General features: G+C 38.2%; 1 non-coding gene across 1 annotated transcript; it reads left to right on the top strand.

The window, feature by feature from the left end:
* Positions 1 to 18,309: 18,309 nt before the first annotated feature.
* LOC130978592 (small nucleolar RNA R71) lies at positions 18,310 to 18,413 on the top strand. The gene has a single exon (XR_009086214.1). It is a non-coding gene; the product is annotated as a small nucleolar RNA R71 (small nucleolar RNA).
* The last annotated feature ends 262 nt before the right edge of the window (positions 18,414 to 18,675 follow it).

Below are 18,675 nucleotides of genomic sequence, written 5' to 3' on the forward strand. Positions count from 1 at the left end.
GTCAAACAAAATTTTATGGGATATCACCCACCATCACCGATCTCTAATGGTGGTTGGGAATATCACCAAGAAATCACAGATTATGAGCGCTCCAATCCATGGAGAAATGCTTCACAGACACAAGATGAGCAAGAGAATTATGAGGGATACCAACCACCACCACAAAATGATTCATATCATTATCCTCATGGTGGATGGGAGTATCACCAAGAAATTGCAAATTCTGAGCAGTCAAATCACATGAAAAATTATCCACCCTTACTTCCCAGTTTCTCATTTCAAAATTCTTCATCATTTGATTATGCCTCAACACAAAATTCCCTCCAAGATCCATACAACTCATCTCACCAACCACAAAACTCTCAACCTTTATCCTTTGAGCTAGTGGCTGAGGATCCCCTTCAAAAGTCCAGAGAATTATTGGAAAGAGTAGAACAAATTATGGAAGAACAAAAACAACGCTGGACAGAACAATCTGTGAGTGAAGAAGAGGAAGAAGAGGTTCCTATATCAATTGAAATTTCAATGGAGGAAGAGCAAGATGAGGAGGCTACTGTATCAAGTGAACTTTCAATGAAGAACAAGGTGGTTGAAAATGAAATTGCCCTTGAGATGACAAGGGAACATGAAGACTCACAACTCTCACAAACTTTCCTGACCCAACAACTCTCAACACTTGAATCCATGATTGAAAGGTATGAAGAGGAGATGAAGAAAGCTTGGGAAGATCAACAAACCTCCTCCATGAAAGAGCTACTAAAGCAAATGTTGAGTGTAAAAGAGGAAGGGGAAGAACAAGCTAGTGAGGAGGACAATCAAGAACGTCCAAACTCAAGGGAAACAGAGAGGCTCATGAAGGACAAGCTCATTGAACCATCACTGCAAGGAACTCTTGATGAAGACAAAACTCCAACAATTACACAACCACCAAGATTTGGACTCAAGGAAGTGAAGGCAATTGACAAGAACACCAATTCTGTCCCTAATCCAGCAAGCAAAACCAATCAAGACATTTGCAAAAGAAAGCTTGCTGAGGAAAGACTAAGAAAGGGGACAAAAGCTGAAACTTCTCCCACCTTGAAGTCATTCCTCTTAACCAATTGGAAGAAGAGGAAGAAAGTGAAGAACAACATGTCAAGCTAATGACACTAAAAGAGCACTTGTTGGGAGGTAACCCAACCGTAGGTACATTTCTTTCTATGCTTTGTTTAAATTCAATAAATTGGCATATGATTACATTCTAAGTTTGGTGTTGCCTTGCAACAAATTGTTTTCAATCTTTTTGGATGATTGCATCAAATCAAAAATGAAAGTGACACACCAAGATTTTAAGTTTGGTGTGCCACTTATTTTTCTATGCAATTCATTCAAGCAACACCACTTGTTTACATAACCATAATGCCGCTGCAGTGTTATTTTTTTTTTTAGACAATTTTAGTTTTCTTGATTGTTTTAGTCATTTCCTTGTTTTTAATGCTTTCTTTTATTAACTGTGTTTGTTAATACATCACCCAAACATCATTACTCATGATATATTCTTCACTTGGTGATTGTATTTAACATATAACAGTTTCTTTTGTTTAGTTTTAATTCAAATAAAGTGACATATGGTTGTATTCTAAGTTTGGTGTTGCTATGCAACAAAATTTGGTTCCAATCCTTACAAGATACTTGCATCAATTCCAAGTGAAAGTGTCACACTAAGTTTGGTGTGCCACTTATATTTTTTTTATGCAATGTATCATGCACACCATCTTATGTTTGCAATCATAGTGTTTTTATTTCTCTGTGCCTTGATTGTTATCTTAATCTTGCTTGCCTAAACACATATGCTACTGACATCCTCTTGTGTAAGACATTCATGATCCATTTTAGACCCCACCACCATTGTTCTAATTGTTGCTTGAGGAAGAGCAAGCATTCTGATTTGGTATGGGAAGGAGAAGAATGGGAGGAAAATGACAACAATAGAGAAGATGGACTACAAGGTTGTAAAGTTCCTTTTCCTCTCATTTGTTTCTAACACTTTAAATTGCATGATTGTCTTTATATTTTCTGTATACATGTGTGGTATGACTAAGCATAGCTTGAATTTGATTTGAAATATGTTGTTGTGACATTATGACTACCAACTTGAGTTTTGTAAATTCAAAAGCAAAAAAGCATCATGATCATAAACAAACAAGGAATTAAAGAAGAATTTAGCATGTGCATACAAGTATTGGAAAGCTAGTATGTTTGATTGTTGCTCAATTGCATTAGATTTTATTTAATTGAAGTTTTTCATCTAGTACATTTTGTGAAATCTTTTGAAATCATGAAAACCTTGAAGAAGAAAATACAATTAAAGCAAGAAAAGAAAAAGGGAAAGAATGAGAAAGCTGAAGGCTCTGAGTACCAATGGCAATTTATTTGCTAAGTGCTTGTGGTGTTTATGTATCAAGCCAAATGCTTGAAAACAAAACATTTAGAAGTCAAGGCTAGGCTCAAGTGCAAAAGCACTCCCTCAAAGCTCAAGGCTCTGAGCATCAATGATTAGAGAGTCAAGAAAAGAAAAGAAAAATGAGCTTAATGAAGTCCTCTAATTAAATGCTTGTGGTGCTTATGTATCAAGTGGTAATACTTGAAAACAAAGCATTTAGAAGTCGTAGCTTTGTTATTAACTCATGGGGCAAAGCACCCAAAAGGAGAAAAAAAAAAATCATCGAGCTTGTTTCAAGGAAGAATTATAAGAAAAAGATTTCATAAAATAAGCTAGATAGAAGCATCAATCATTTACATCTCTTTTGTAATTGTAGCATGCATAGAAAACTAGCTTACCATGAACATTGAGTTGCTATTCTTCTTACCTTGGATTGTCAATCTTTATTGCATGATTCTTTCCTTGCTTGGGGACAAGCAAGATTTAAGTTTGGTGTTGTGATGACATGTCATCATATACCCATTTTCTATGCTTTTTCATACAAGAAATGGATGATTTGTGCTTAAATATTGAATGCTTTTTGTACTTAAATGATATATTTTCTTGATATTTTAATTTTATAAATCTTGTAGGAAATAATAAGAAAAAGAAGCAAAGAAGCACAAAAAAAGGAGAAAAAAGAGCTTTGGGACACACTTTGAAGTTGGGGTACACTTTGGAGCTTTAGGCCACGCTTTTAAAAGCGTGGCCCATGACAAAATCAAAGAGGAAGCAGCCAGCACGCACACGATCCTGCCCTTGCCAAGGGCAGGGCAGAATCATAATGAAGCAAAGTGAGGATGAAGCAAATTTTGGCTAAGTTAAAATCTGGGCGCTAACAGCATGACCATGCCTCCTTCAAAGGGCTATAAACTTGAGCTACAGAAGTCCAATTGATGTGCTTCCAGTTGCGTTGGAAAGCTGACATTCAGAGCTTTCCAACGATATATAGAAATCCATATTTGGCGCACAATTGGGGCAGGAACGAGAGGCATCTTTAAGGGCCAAAAATAAGCAAAAAGAAGCCAAGGAAAATGATGTAGCGTGTTTGCCTCCTCCATGATTCGAACTTGGGGCGTGGAAGTAGCAACATTGCCCTGCCCTTGGCGCGGGCAGGGCAGCATTTGGATGGCACAAGAACTTGGCGCACCAAGCAACAAATTTGGCGCACCAATTTCCTCCCCTGGCAGCACCAACGTGCGCACTCCTCGTCCCTGGCGCACCACAATTTTTTGCCCTGCCCTTGGCACGGGCAGGGCAGCGTTTTGCAATCCTGGCCGCACCAACTCGCATCAACACACACCAAAGCCACACCAACCTCATGCACCATGCACCAAATTTCTGCCCTGCCCTCCACAAGGGCAGGGCAGCCTCCTGGAGCAACATTTTGGGCCAAAAATCAACCAAAATTCAATTTAATTCAATTCCTCACCAAATTGAATCAAGGCCAACCAAACCCATTTTTCCTCAAATCCAAGGCAAGCAAAGCCCACTCAACATGACTCAAAGGCACATGGATCAATTAAATTAGGATTTTCATTTTTGTAATTTGTTTTAATTTCATTTTCATTTTTCATTTTGTTGCCTATATAAAGGCATCAATTCCATCTTTGTAGGGGAGCTCTTTCCTTTATTTTTGTTTCTGTCTTAAATCTGGGATTGAGAGTGAAGGAATTCTGTTTCCCTCTTGGTCTAAGATCTCTCTTGTTATTTTTCTGCATAATTTAGTGAATTGAGTTTTGGATCCAAGTTTTTCTCTACGGCTTTCATCTTTCTTTCTTCTTCAATTTGCTTTCTACTTTGATCAAGGAAGGGATTGAGATCTAGACTTGTTTTCTAGTCTCCTCCACCCCTGAGATCTTCAACTTTCCTTTAGCTATTGAAATTGAGCTGCATTTTACTTTCTGTTCTGCTACATTTACTCTTCTGCAATTTCCTTTCCTGCATTCTCATCTTTATTCATATTGAGCTTGATTTAATTTCCTGCACATTTACATTTTCTGCAATTTAAATTTCTAGTTGCTTAATCTATTGCTCTCTTTAAATTCCAACACCCCAGCCCCTTTACTATTCATGCAATTTACTTTTCTTGCAATTTAAGTTTCAGCTATTTTACTTTCTTGTTATTTAAGTTTCCTGCAATTTTAGTTTCTGCATCTTTTAATTTCCTTGCAATTTACTTTCTGTTGGCTACACTTAATCCAAATTCACTTCAATGTTAGCTTGACTAAACTAATCACCCACTAAAATTGCTTGATCCATCAATCCCTGTGGGATCGACCTCACTCTAAGTGAGTTATTACTACTTGATGCGACCCGGTACACTTGCCGGTGAGTTTTGTGTTGGATCGCTTTCCACACATCAGTTATAGCCCAAGAACTTTATAAGGTGGCGGACAAGTCCTCTACCTTAGTAAGGTTAGCCTTTCCTCATCTCATTTGTCACCTCTGTTATTCAGTTGGAGTTGACATAGAGGGAGACATCCCCATTGATGAGGATAAGCCCATCACCAAGAAAAGGATGGAGCACACAAGAGACCCCACTCATCATGAGATCCCTGAGATACCTCAAGGGATGCACTTTCCTCCACAAAACTATTGGGAGCAACTGAACACCTCCCTAGGAGAACTGAGTTCCAACATGGGACAACTAAAGGTGGAGCATCAAGAACACTCCATTATCCTCCATGAAATTAGAGAAGATCAAAGGATCATGAGAGAAGAGCAACAAAGACAAGGAAGAGACATTGAGGAGCTCAAGCACTCCATAGGATCTTCAAGAGGAAGAACAAGCCGCCATCACTAAGGTGGACCCGTTCTTTAATCTCCTTGTTCTTTATTTTTCTGTTTTTCGAAAATTATGCTTTGTGTTTATCTATGTTTGTGTTTTATGATCATTAGTGTCTTAGTGTCTATGCCTTAAAGTTATGAATTTCCTATGAATCCATCACCTTTCTTAAATAAACAAATGTCCTTAAATTGAAAAAGAAAAAGAACTGCATGAATTTTGAATTTTATAGCAGTTTAATTATTTTGATGTGGTGGCATTACTTTTGTCTTCTGAATGTATGCTTAAACAGTGCATATGTCTTTTGAATTTGTGGTTCATGAATGTTGGCTCTTGAAAGAATGATGAAAAAGGAGACATGTTACTGAGGATCTGAAAAATCATTAAAAATGATTCTTGAAGCAAGAAAAAGCAGTGAATACAAAAAAAAAAAGAGGCGAAAAAAAAACGAAAAAGAAAGAGAAAGAAAGAAATAAAGTTGTGATCCAAGGCAAAAAGAGTGTGCTTAAGAACCCTGGACACCTCTAATTGGGGACTCTAGCAAAGCTGAGTCACAATCTGAAAAGGTTCACCCAATTATGTGTCTGTGGCATGTATGTATCCGGTGGTAATACTGGAAGACAGAGTGCTTTGGGCCACGGCCAAGACTCATAAAGTAGTTGTGTTCAAGAATCATCATACTTAACTAGGAGAATCAATAACACTATCTGGATTCTGAGTTCCTAAAGAAGCCAATCATTCTGAGTTGCAAAGGATAGAGTGAGATGCCAAAACTGTTCAGAGGCAAAAAGCTAAAAGCCCCGCTCATCTAATTAATACTGATCTTCATAGATGTTTTTGGAATTCATTGCATATTCTCTTCTTTTTATCTTATTTGATTTTCAGTTTCTTGAGGACAAGCAACAATTTAAGTTTGGTGTTGTGATGAGCGGATAATTTATATACTTTTTGGCATTGTTTTTAGTATGTTTTTGGTATGATCTAATTAGTTTTTAGTATATTTTTATTAGTTTTTAGCTAAAATTCACTTTTCTGGACTTTACTATGAGTTTGTGTGTTTTTCTGTGATTTCAGGTATTTTCTGGCTGAAATTGAGGGACCTGAGCAAAAATCTGATTCAGAGACTGAAAAGGACTGCAGATGCTGTTGGATTCTGACCTCCCTGCACTCGAAGTGGATTTTCTGGAGCTACCGAAGCCCAATTGGCGCGCTCTCAACGGCGTTGGAAAGTAGACATTCTGGGCTTTCCAGCAATATATGATAGTCTATACTTTGCCCAAGATTTGATGGCCCAAACCGGCGTTTAAAGTCACCTCAAGAAATCCGAGCGTTAAACGCTGGAACTGGCACCCAAATGGGAGTTAAACGCCCAAACTGGCATAAAAGCTGGCGTTTAACTCCAAGAAGAGTCTCTACACGAAAATGCTTTATTGCTCAGCCCAAGCATACACCAAGTGGGCCCGGAAGTGGATTTTTATGTCATTTACTCATCTCTGTACACCCTAGGCTACTAGTTTTCTATATATAGGACCTTTTACTATTGTATTTTCATCTTGGGATCTTTAGAGCTTTTGATCATGTTTTATGATTGAACTCAATTTGGGAGGCTGGCCATTCGGCCATGCCTAGACCTTATGCTTATGTATTTTCAACGGTGGAGTTTCTACACACCATAGATTAAGGTGTGGAGCTCTGCTGTACCTCGAGTATTAATGCAATTACTATTGTTCTTCCATTCAATTCCGCTTGTTCTTTGTCCAAGATATCACTTGTTCTTCAACTTGATGAATGTGATGATCCGTGACACTCATCATCATTCTCACCTATGAACAAGGTGACTGACAACCACTTCTGTTCTACAAGCAATCAATGCTCTAGTGAATATCTCTTGGATTCCTGATTGCATGATGCATGGTTGATCGCCTGACAACCGAGTGCTCGCCTGACAAACGAGCCAACCATTCCGTGATATCAGAGTCTTCGTGGTATAGGCGAGAACTGATGGCAGCATTCAAGAGAATCCGGAAGGTCTAACCTTGTCTGTGGTATTCTGAGTAGGATTCAATGACTGAATGACTGTGACGTGCTTCAAACTCCTAGCAGGCGGGGCATTAGTGACAGACGCAAAAGTATCGATGGATATTATTCCGGCCTGACCGAGAACCGACAGCTGAATTCCGCGTGCCGTGACAGGGCATATGCAATCGCTTTCACTGAGAGGATGGGAGGTAGCCATTGACAACGGTGAAACCCTACACGAGCTTGCCATGGAAAGGAGTAGGAAGGATTGGATGAAGATAGTAGGAAAGCAGAGAGACGGAAGGGAAAGCATCTTCATGCGCTTATCTGAAGTTCCTACCAATGAATTACATAAGTATCTCTATCTTTATCTTTCATATTATTTTCGTTCATCATCATATCCATTTGAGTCTGCCTGACTAAGATTTACAAGATGACCATAGCTTGCTTCATACTAACAATCTCCGTGGGATCGACCCTTACTCACGTAAGGTATTACTTGGACGGCCCAGTGCACTTGCTGGTTAGTTGTGCGAAGTTGTGTAATGCCATGGAATTGAACCACCAAGTTTTTGGAGTTCATGACCAGGGATTATGAGAGTTGTGAAAAGTATTGTTCACAATTTCGCGCACCAATACTTTCACACAACTCGAATAATATTCCTCGGTAATGGCTCCAAAAACTTGGTACACAATACCATGGTCTAAAATTAACTTCACAGTCTCGCTCAACTAACCAGCAAGTGCACTGGGTCGTCCAAGTAATACCTTACGTGAGTAAGGGTCGATCCCACGGAGATTGTTGGTATGAAGCAAGCTATGGTCATCTTGTAGATCTCAGTTAGTGAGTGGAATCATAGGGTCAAATGGAATTAAATTGGATAAATAAAATAAATAAAACGGATAGAAGTACTTATGTAATTCAATGGTGGGAATTTCAGATAGGTGTATGGAGATGCTGTGCTCCTCTTGAATCTCTACTTTCCTCATTGCTTTCATCCGATCCTTCTTACTCCTTTCCATGGCAAGCTGTTTGTAGGGCATCACCGTTGTCAATGGCTACATCCCATCCCCTCAGTGAAAATGGTCCTCTGCGGCTGTCACTCGCATGGCTAATCATCTGTCGGTTCTCAATCAGGTTGGAATAGAATCCATTGATTCTTTTGCGCTTGTCATCACGCCCAGCCTTCAGGAGTTTGAAGCTCGTCACAGTCATTCAATCCCAGAATCCTACTTGGAATACCATAGACAAGGTTTAGACTTTCCGGATTCTCAAGAATGCTGCCATCAATTCTAGCTTATACCACGAAGATTCTGTTGGGGAATCTAAGAGATATGCGCCCAGCCTAAGGTAGAACGGAAGTGGTTGTCAATCACGCACGTTCATAGGTGAGAATGATGATGAGTGTCACGGATCATCACATTCATCAAAGTGAAGTGCAACGTATATCTTGAAATAGGAATAAATAGAATTGAATAGGATATCATCTTAATGGCATTGAAGCTTGAGGTACAGCGGAGCTCCACACCCTTAATCTATGGTGTGTAGAAACTCCACCGTTGAAAATACATAAGTGAAAGGTTCAGGCATGGCCGAGAGGCCAGCCCCCCCTGATCTGAGAACTATGCGTCCCAAGATCTGATCCTCAGATCTAAAGTGATCAAAAGATACTTAATACAATAGTTAAATGTTCTATTTATAATAAACTAGCTCCTAGGGTTTACATGAGTAAGTAATTGATGCATAAATCCACTTCCGGGGCCCACTTGGTGTATGTTTGGGCTGAGCTTGATCAATCCACGAGCTGAGGCTTCTCTTGGAGTTGAACTCCGAGTTATGACGTGTTTTGGGCGTTCAACTCCGGATCATGACGTTTTTCTGGCGTCTAACTCCAGACAGCAGCATGAACTTGGCGTTCAACGCCAAGTTACGTCGTCAATTTCCGAATAAAGTATGGACTATTATATATTGCTGGAAAGCCCTGGATGTCTACTTTCCAACGCCGTTGAGAGCGCGCCATTTGGAGTTCTGTAGCTCCATAAAATCCATTTTGAGTGCAGGGAGGTCAGATTCCAACAGCATCAGCAGTCCTTTTGTCAGCCTTTTTCAGAGTTTTGCTCAAGTCCCTCAATTTCAGTCAGAAATTACCTGAAATCACAGAAAAACACACAAACTCATAGTAAAGTCCAGAAATGTGAATTTAACATAAAAACTAAGGAAAACATCCCTAAAAGTAGCTTAAACTTACTAAAAACTACTTAAAAACAATGCCAAAAAGCGTATAAATTATCCGCTCATCACAACACCAAACTTAAATTGTTGCTTGTCCCCAAGCAACTGAAAATCAAATAGGATAAAAAGAAGATAATATACTATAAATTCCAAAATATCAATGAATATTAATTATAATTAGATGAGCGGGACTTGTAGCTTTTTGCTTCTGAACAGTTTTGGCATCTCACTTTTTCCTTTGAATTTTAGAATGATTGGCTTCTCTAGGAACTTAGAATTTCGGATGATGTTATTGACTTTCCTAGTTAAGCATGTTGATTCTTGAACACAGCTACTTATGAGTCTTGGCTGTGGCCCTAAGCACTTTGTTTTCCAGTATTACCACCGGATACATAAATGCCACAGACACATGACTGGGTGAACCTTTTCAGATTGTGACTCAGCTTTGCTAGAGTCCCCAGTTAGTGGTGTCCAGAGCTCTTAAGCACACTCTTTTGCTTTGGATCACGACTTTAACCACTCAGTCTCAAGCTTTTCACTTGGACCTTCATGACACAAGCACATGGTTAGGGACAGCTTGATCTAGCCGCTTAGGCCTGGATTTTATTTCCTTGGGCCCTCCTATCCATTGATGCTCAAAGCCTTGGATCCTTTTTACCCTTGCCTTTTGGTTTTAAGGGCTATTGGCTTTTTCTACTGCTCCTTCTTTCTTTTTTTTATTTTTTTTTTCGCCATTTTTTTTCAAATTTTTTTTTTCGCTAGCTTTCTTTTTCACTGCTTTTTCTTGCTTCAAGAATCAATTTCATGATTTTTCAGATCCTCAATAACATTTCTCTTTGTTCATCATTCTTTCAAGAGCCAACAGTTTTAACATTCATAAACAACAAGATCAAAAGACATATGCACTGTTCAAGCATTCATTCAGAAAACAAAAATATTGTCACCACATCAATATAATTAAATTAAATTCAAGGATAAATTCGAAATTCATGTACTTCTTGTTCTTTTGATTTAAAACATTTTTCTTTTGAGAGAGGTGAAGGATTAATGGAATTTATTCATAGCTTTAAGACATAGTTACTACATACTAATGATCATGTAATAGATAAACATAAAAAAAACGAAAAGTAGGAAAAAAATTTAGAACAAGGAATGAGTCCACCTGAGTGAGGGTGGCGCCTTCTTGAAGATCCAATGGTGCTTTTTTTTTTTTGAGCTCCTTTATGTCTCTTTCTTGCTTCTGTTGCATGATCCCTAGTGATTTTGGTGTTTTTATCCTTAGTTGCTTCCAATATTTGTGTGGAGGACAACTTATCCCCTGAGGTATTTCAGGGATCTCTTGATTTGCAGCCACATGTTCTACCACTGAGCTATGACGGCTTATATTAGTCTTTCCATCTCCCAAGACTTGGAGGTGGAAGCTTTTTGTCTTTCCTTTTCTCCCCCTTTTTTTTTAGGTTTCTCTGAATTGTTGATTTTTTTGTTTCTCTTGACTTCCTCTTCAGAGTCCTTTCAGGTTCATGATCTGCTTCAATAAGAATGTTCTTGTCCTTGTTTCTGCTCATATAGGGAAGAAGAGAACAAGAAAAGAAAGAGGAATCCTCTATGTCACAGTAAAGAGGTTCCTTATTGTTAGTAGAAGAAGAAAGGAATAAAAGTGGAGAATCCAATCACAATGGTGAGGATAGAGGCAGTGATTGGAGATGAAGAGAGGTGAAGAGAAGTGTTAGTAAATAAATAAAATAAATAGAAAGAGATGAGGGGGAGAGAAATTCGAAAATAATTTTGAAAAATGGGTTAGTAATTTTCGAAAATTAAAACTAAAATTTGAAACAATTAATTAATTAAAAAGAATTTTTGAAAAAGAGGGAGGTATTTTCGAAAATTAGAGAGGGAAAAGTAGTTAGGTGGTTTTGAAAAAGATAAGAAACAAACAAAAAGTTAGTTAGTTGATTGCAAAAGATTTGAAATCAAATTTTAAAAAGATAAGAAGAAAAGAAGTTAGATAAGATATTTTGAAATCAAATTTTGAAAAAGATAAAATTTTGAAAAAGATAAGATAAAAAGATAAGATTTTTAAGAAAAAGATATTTTGAAAAAGATTAAATTTTTTTTTTTAATGACTTAACTAACAGGAAACTACAAGATAAGATTCTAGAACTTAAAGATTGAACCTTTCTTAACAAGAAAGTAACAAACTTCAAATTTTTTTGAACCAATCACATTAATTGTTAGCTAATTTTCGAAAATTAGATATAAAAGATAAGAAAAAGATTTTTGAAAAAAATAATTTTTAAAAATTTCGAAAATAAGAAAAAAATGGAAAAGATATGATTTTTGAAAAAGATTTTGAAAAGATAAGATTTTTAAAATTGAAATTTTGACTTGACTTGTAAGAAACAACTAATTTTAAAATTTTTTTGACCAAGTCAACCCAAAATTTCGAAAATTTGGAGGAAAATAAGGAAAAGATATTTTTTTGATTTTTGAATTTTTAATTATGAGAGAGAAAAACACTAAAAATGCTCAATGCATGAAAAATTTGGATCAAAACACATGTTGCATGCAAGAACACTATGAATGTCAAGATGAACACCAAGAACACTTTGAAGATCATGATGAACATCAAGAACATATTTTTGAAAAATTTTCAATGTAAAGAAAACATGCAAGACACCAAACTTAGAAATTTTTCATGTTTAGACTCTATGAATGCAAGGATGCATATGAAAAACACCATACAACACAAAACAAGAAAATATGAAGATCAAACAAGAAAGTTCATCAAGAACAACTTAAAGATCATGATGAACACTATAAATGCATGAATTTTTCGAAAATTTTATGCAAGAAAAAGATGAACATGCAATTGACACCAAACTTATGACTTGACACAAGACTCAAACAAGAAACACAAAATATTTTTTATTTTTATGATTTTTCTAATTTTTTTTCTATTTTATTTGATTTTTTTCGAAAAAATATATAGGAAAAATAAAATAAGAAATTCAAAATTTTTAATATGAATTCCAGGAATCATGCAATGTTAGTCTAAAGCTCCGGTCCAGGAATTAGACATGGCTTAATAGCCAGCCAAGCTTTCAATGAAAGCTCCAGTCCAAAACACTAGACATGACCAATGGCCAGCCAAGCTTTAGCATACAGCTAATATTCCAATTAACTTGTCTCTATGAAGATGGTTTTGAAGCCTCAGTCCAAAAGAATTTAGACATGGCTTTACAGCCAGCCAGGCTTCAACATGCTTCATGAAACTCTAGAATGCATATTAAAAAATTTTTGAATAATTTTCGAAAATAGGGAGAAGATTTTGAAAAGATTTTCGAAATTTTTTTTTTTAATAAAATAAAAATTACCTAATCTGAGCAACAAGATGAACCGTCAGTTGTCCATACTCGAACAATCCCCGGCAACGGCGCCAAAAACTTGGTGGGCGAAATTGTGATTTATACTTTCACACAACTCGAATAATATTCCTCGGTAATGGCTCCAAAAACTTGGTACACAATACCATGGTCTAAAATTAACTTCACAGTCTCGCTCAACTAACCAGCAAGTGCACTGGGTCGTCCAAGTAATACCTTACGTGAGTAAGGGTCGATCCCACGGAGATTGTTGGTATGAAGCAAGCTATGGTCATCTTGTAGATCTCAGTTAGTGAGTGGAATCATAGGGTCAAATGGAATTAAATTGGATAAATAAAATAAATAAAACGGATAGAAGTACTTATGTAATTCAATGGTGGGAATTTCAGATAGGTGTATGGAGATGATGTGCTCCTCTTGAATCTCTACTTTCCTCATTGCTTTCATCCGATCCTTCTTACTCCTTTCCATGGCAAGCTGTTTGTAGGGCATCACCGTTGTCAATGGCTACATCCCATCCTCTCAGTGAAAATGGTCCTCTGCGGCTGTCACTCGCATGGCTAATCATCTGTCGGTTCTCAATCAGGTTGGAATAGAATCCATTGATTCTTTTGCGCTTGTCATCACGCCCAGCCTTCAGGAGTTTGAAGCTCGTCACAGTCATTCAATCCCAGAATCCTACTCGGAATACCATAGACAAGGTTTAGACTTTCCGGATTCTCAAGAATGCTGCCATCAATTCTAGCTTATACCACGAAGATTCTGTTGGGGAATCTAAGAGATATGCGCCCAGCCTAAGGTAGAACGGAAGTGGTTGTCAATCACGCACGTTCATAGGTGAGAATGATGATGAGTGTCACGGATCATCACATTCATCAAAGTGAAGTGCAACGTATATCTTGAAATAGGAATAAATAGAATTGAATAGGATATCATCTTAATGGCATTGAAGCTTGAGGTACAGCGGAGCTCCACACCCTTAATCTATGGTGTGTAGAAACTCCACCGTTGAAAATACATAAGTGAAAGGTTCAGGCATGGCCGAGAGGCCAGCCCCCCCTGATCTGAGAACTATGCATCCCAAGATCTGATCCTCAGATCTAAAGTGATCAAAAGATACTTAATACAATAGTTAAATGTTCTATTTATAATAAACTAGCTCCTAGGGTTTACATGAGTAAGTAATTGATGCATAAATCCACTTCCGGGACCCACTTGGTGTATGTTTGGGCTGAGCTTGATCAATCCACGAGCTGAGGCTTCTCTTGGAGTTGAACTCCGAGTTATGACGTGTTTTGGGCGTTCAACTCCGGATCATGACGTTTTTCTGGCGTCTAACTCCAGACAGCAGCATGAACTTGGCGTTCAACGCCAAGTTACGTCGTCAATTTCCGAATAAAGTATGGACTATTATATATTGCTGAAAAGCCCTGGATGTCTACTTTCCAACGCCGTTTAGAGCGCGCCATTTGGAGTTCTGTAGCTCCAGAAAATCCATTTTGAGTGCAGGGAGGTCAGATTCCAACAGCATCAGCAGTCCTTTTGTCAGCCTTTTTCAGAGTTTTGCTCAAGTCCCTCAATTTCAGTCAGAAATTATCTGAAATCACAGAAAAACACACAAACTCATAGTAAAGTCCAGAAATATGAATTTAACATAAAAACTAAGGAAAACATCCCTAAAAGTAGCTTAAACTTACTAAAAACTACTTAAAAACAATGTCAAAAAGCGTATAAATTATCCGCTCATCAGCTATATTAGTAAGCACTTGAAGTTCATCAGAAGGGTTTTATGCAGAAAGTTGCAGCATCACTTTTTCATTCTTATCAGGTAAGATTATCACTTTTTCATTGCATCCATCAAACACTGCTATGGCCTCTTGTTATTCTTATGTCCTTGGCACTTTTCCCTTCTTTGTTTTTCTTTTTCTTAGAGCTCCTTTGCTCCTTGTTTGCTCAGTGTCATGTGTTGCACAAGCCTTTGGCATTTTCTTTTTCTTATCAGTGCACTACACATATCCACTACAGGCATTTTAGTTCACATTTCTTCTTGAGACATTGGTGCCCAGCACCTCTTTGTGTGACTAAATGTTTTGTATTTAGGTTGCTCTTGATAATGGACTTTTGGTTGATAATCCCGGGTTAGTTAACCCAAGTTACCAAGTGTTGAAACACTCCTCAGAACCTATTCATCCAAGCATATCCTTAATACATAAACACCACAGGCATTTGTCTCAGAGGTTCAAACCATTGGTGCCTAGCTTATTTTCTCAATTTTTTTGCTTTTTGGTTGCCCTTTTTCAGTGGCTTTTTCTTCTTCCTTTTCTTTCTTTTTCATGGCCAAAGACATTTATTCATCAAGATCCATAGACAGTATTCAAACTTCTACACAAAAAAATGATAATTCTACACTCAATTTCCAGTGATCTGACTAAACAATCAAGCATGCATACCACCACTTAATTCTACTTGATTTGTCACTAATTGAGCCAAGTTACTTTTGTTCAAACTTTTCTTTTATTTTTGGAAACAGAACAAGCATGGCAAGCATTTGTTTAAGAAGGTGAAGTTATATCCAAACATCTAGGCATTCACTTTATTCAAAGCAGTAAACCAACACTAATACTAAAAACTTCACATTCCAGAAAGATTCAACAATTACAGTTTAAACCAGAACAAGCATGCTTTTGTTTGCCTTTTAAAGAATAGTCAAGGAACAACACCACCTTGTGAAATTTCTTGTTTTCTCTTTGTTGCCAGGAAACAATTTGATTTCTCCTTCTTCTCCTAGTTGTTGCTTCATGTTCTTTCTAAGATCCTTGTTTCCTTTCCTGCAAAGAGTGATGAAGTTGCTTGCTTCTCAAGCACTTGAGTGGTTAGCTCAACTATGTATGGGCAAGTGTCTGAGTCTTAAGTTGGTGTGTGAACACCAAACTTAGTCTCCTACTTACTCCTCTGCTCTTTGAATCCTTGAATTCTCCTTGGAATGAAGTTGCTGCTAAGGATTTTAAGCATTTCTGTGATTGCTTAGAATGGTTGTTCCTTTCATATAATTCAAAGGTTGTTGTGTTCAGTTGATCTGTATGGTGGAACACCAAACTTAGAGTCACACATTCCCCTTTGAATTATTGATCCACGAATTCATTGTTTGGTGTGAAACACCAAACTTAATTCTTTGCAATGCACAGAAACTACTTCACCTTTTTATTGAAACAAATAAAAGAAACAGCAAAGGAGTATTACCTCAGGTTGGGTTGCCTCCCAACAAGCGCTTCTTTAACGTCATTAGCTTGACGGTTGTCCCTTGTTAGGGTGGATTGTAGTGGTTGATGTCCTCTCCTCTCATTATGAAAACGTCCCCATTTGATTCCTTCATAATTTCCAAATGTTCCATAGAAAGAACTTTCCTGATTGTGAACACTTGAGGGAGCTGGGAAGGAATGGTTTTGAGGCCAGGTGGGATTGGCAGATAATGACTTGATATCACTTTATCTCCCGGAGAGAAACCTTCAGTGGGAATTTTCTTGTTTCTCCACCCTCTTGGCAATTTCTTTACAATTCTTCCTTCTCTCTTGAGGATTTCTTCATTGACCCTTATGCCAGGAGGATCCTTCTGAGCTGTTTCTATTGATTCTTGTGGCTTTAACTCTTGCAATTCTTGTTTGCCTTCCAAGGACTGTTTCAGAGTTTCAGCTGCTGGATTGCTTTCCTCCAAACACAGATGGCTACTATCATCCTTAGGCTTTTCAGGTTCTGGTTCAGGCTCAGATGCAAGTTTGAAAACATGGAAAATGAGCTGTTCATCATGTATTCTCAAAATTAGCTCTCCTTGTTCTACATCTATAAGCGCTCTAGCAGTGGCTAGAAATGGCCTTCCCAAAATGATAGGGTGTAGGTAGCTTTCTTCCATGTCCAAAATGACAAAGTCTGTGGGGAAGAAATAATTTCCCACTTTCACCAGCACATTCTCAACTACCCCTTCAGCTTGCTTCTGAGTTTTGTCAGCCAGTTGTATGATTACATCAGTGGATCTCACCTCATTCAGTTGTAGCCTCTTCATAAGAGTCAGAGGCATCACATTTATGCTAGCTCCTAGATCACAGAATCCTCTGTCAATTTTTGTTTCCCCTATGATGCAGGGGATATGAAAACTTTCTGGGTCTGTTTTCTTAGAGACTATGTCCTTCTTGATGAGGGCACTGCATTCTTTGTTCATTATTACAGTTTGTCCTCCCTTCAAAACTCTTTTCTTGCTCAGCAATTCCTTCAAATACTTGATATGTGTAGGCATCTGCTGGAGAATCTCAAGAAAGGGAATATTGATATGGAGAGACTTAAATGTCTCTAAAAACCTTAAATATGTTTTCCCTTTTTCACCTCCTCCTAACCTCTGAGGAAATGGTGCTTTTGGTTGGTATGTTTCCAGCATGCCTTTATTTTGCAGTTCCTTGGCTTGCTCAGTTTCACTTTCCTGCTTAGCTTCTTCCACGCCTTTCTTCAAGATTTCTGGCTCCTGTTCTGAGGGTCTGATTCCTTCTTCTTCTGAGACTTCCTTCAATATGGTGATGGCCTTGCATTCTTCCCATCTCACTCCCTTTTTTCCCCTTTAGGATTCTTTTCTGTGTCACTAGGGAACACTGCAGTCGACTTGGGGGCCTGTTGAGATAGCTCTCCTACTCGAGACTCCATCCTCTTGAGTTTTTCACCATGGTTCCTTAAGGTAGATCTCACATCATCCCTAAAGCTTTTCAACTCACTTATGTCCTGACCCATGTTTGCAAGCATTCCTTCTATCCTGTTTAATTGATCTTGAAATTGTTGATTCGGATTAGGTTGGGCAGGTTGATTATTTTGGCCATGATATGGTGGTTGGGAGTAAGTGTTTTGTGTGGCTTGGTATGATCTTTGGTTGGAGTTTTGGTATGTGGAATTGTTATGTTGGTTGGGGTTGTAAGGTTTGTGGTTTTGTGGTTGGGTTTGCTGGTTTCCCCACCCAAAGTTTGGGTGGTTTTTCCAACCTGGGTTGTAAGTGTTGGAATGTGGATCATATGGTTGCCTTTGTTGATTTCCCACATAGTTGGCCTCTTCCCAATCACCTCCTTCAGTGCTTACTTCCTCTTGATCTTGTGTGTGCATTGCAGCCACTTGATTTGTTTCTAATTTCCTGGTGAGCTCTACTAATTGCTTGGCAAACACCTTGTTTTGGGCTAGAATTGTATCAACATGGTTCAGCTCCATGACTCCCTTAGTGTTGTGTCTCTCTGAAGCATAGTAGTACTCATTCTCAGCCACTGTCTCAATCACTTCAATGGCTTCTTCCACAGTCTTTTTCCTGTTCAATGAACCTCCTGATGAATGGTCTACAGCCTTCCTTGATTCATAAGAAAGTCCATCATAGAAAATATGCAATTGCACCCAGTCATGGAACATGTCTGGTGGGCATTTCCTTATCAAATCCTTGAACCTCTCCCATGCCTCGTAGAGAGTTTCACCATTTTGTTGTCTAAAAGTCTGAACCTCAGATCGAAGCCTATTGACCTTTTGTGGGGGGTAGAAACGTGCCAGAAACTTGCTTTCCACCTCATCCCAGGTTGTTAGGCTCCCCCTTGGGAATGATTCCAGCCACTTAGCTGCCTTGTCCCTAAGTGAAAATGGGAACAAGAGCAGTTTATAGGCATCTTCCTGGACTCCATTGGACTTCACAGTGTCGCAAATTCTCAGGAATTTTGTGAGATGTTGGTTTGGATCTTCATTAGCACTCCCACCAAATGAACAATGATTCTCCACCAGTGAT

Source organism: Arachis stenosperma, chromosome 4 (assembly GCF_014773155.1).
Source record: "Arachis stenosperma cultivar V10309 chromosome 4, arast.V10309.gnm1.PFL2, whole genome shotgun sequence".
Taxonomy (NCBI): domain Eukaryota; kingdom Viridiplantae; phylum Streptophyta; class Magnoliopsida; order Fabales; family Fabaceae; genus Arachis; species Arachis stenosperma.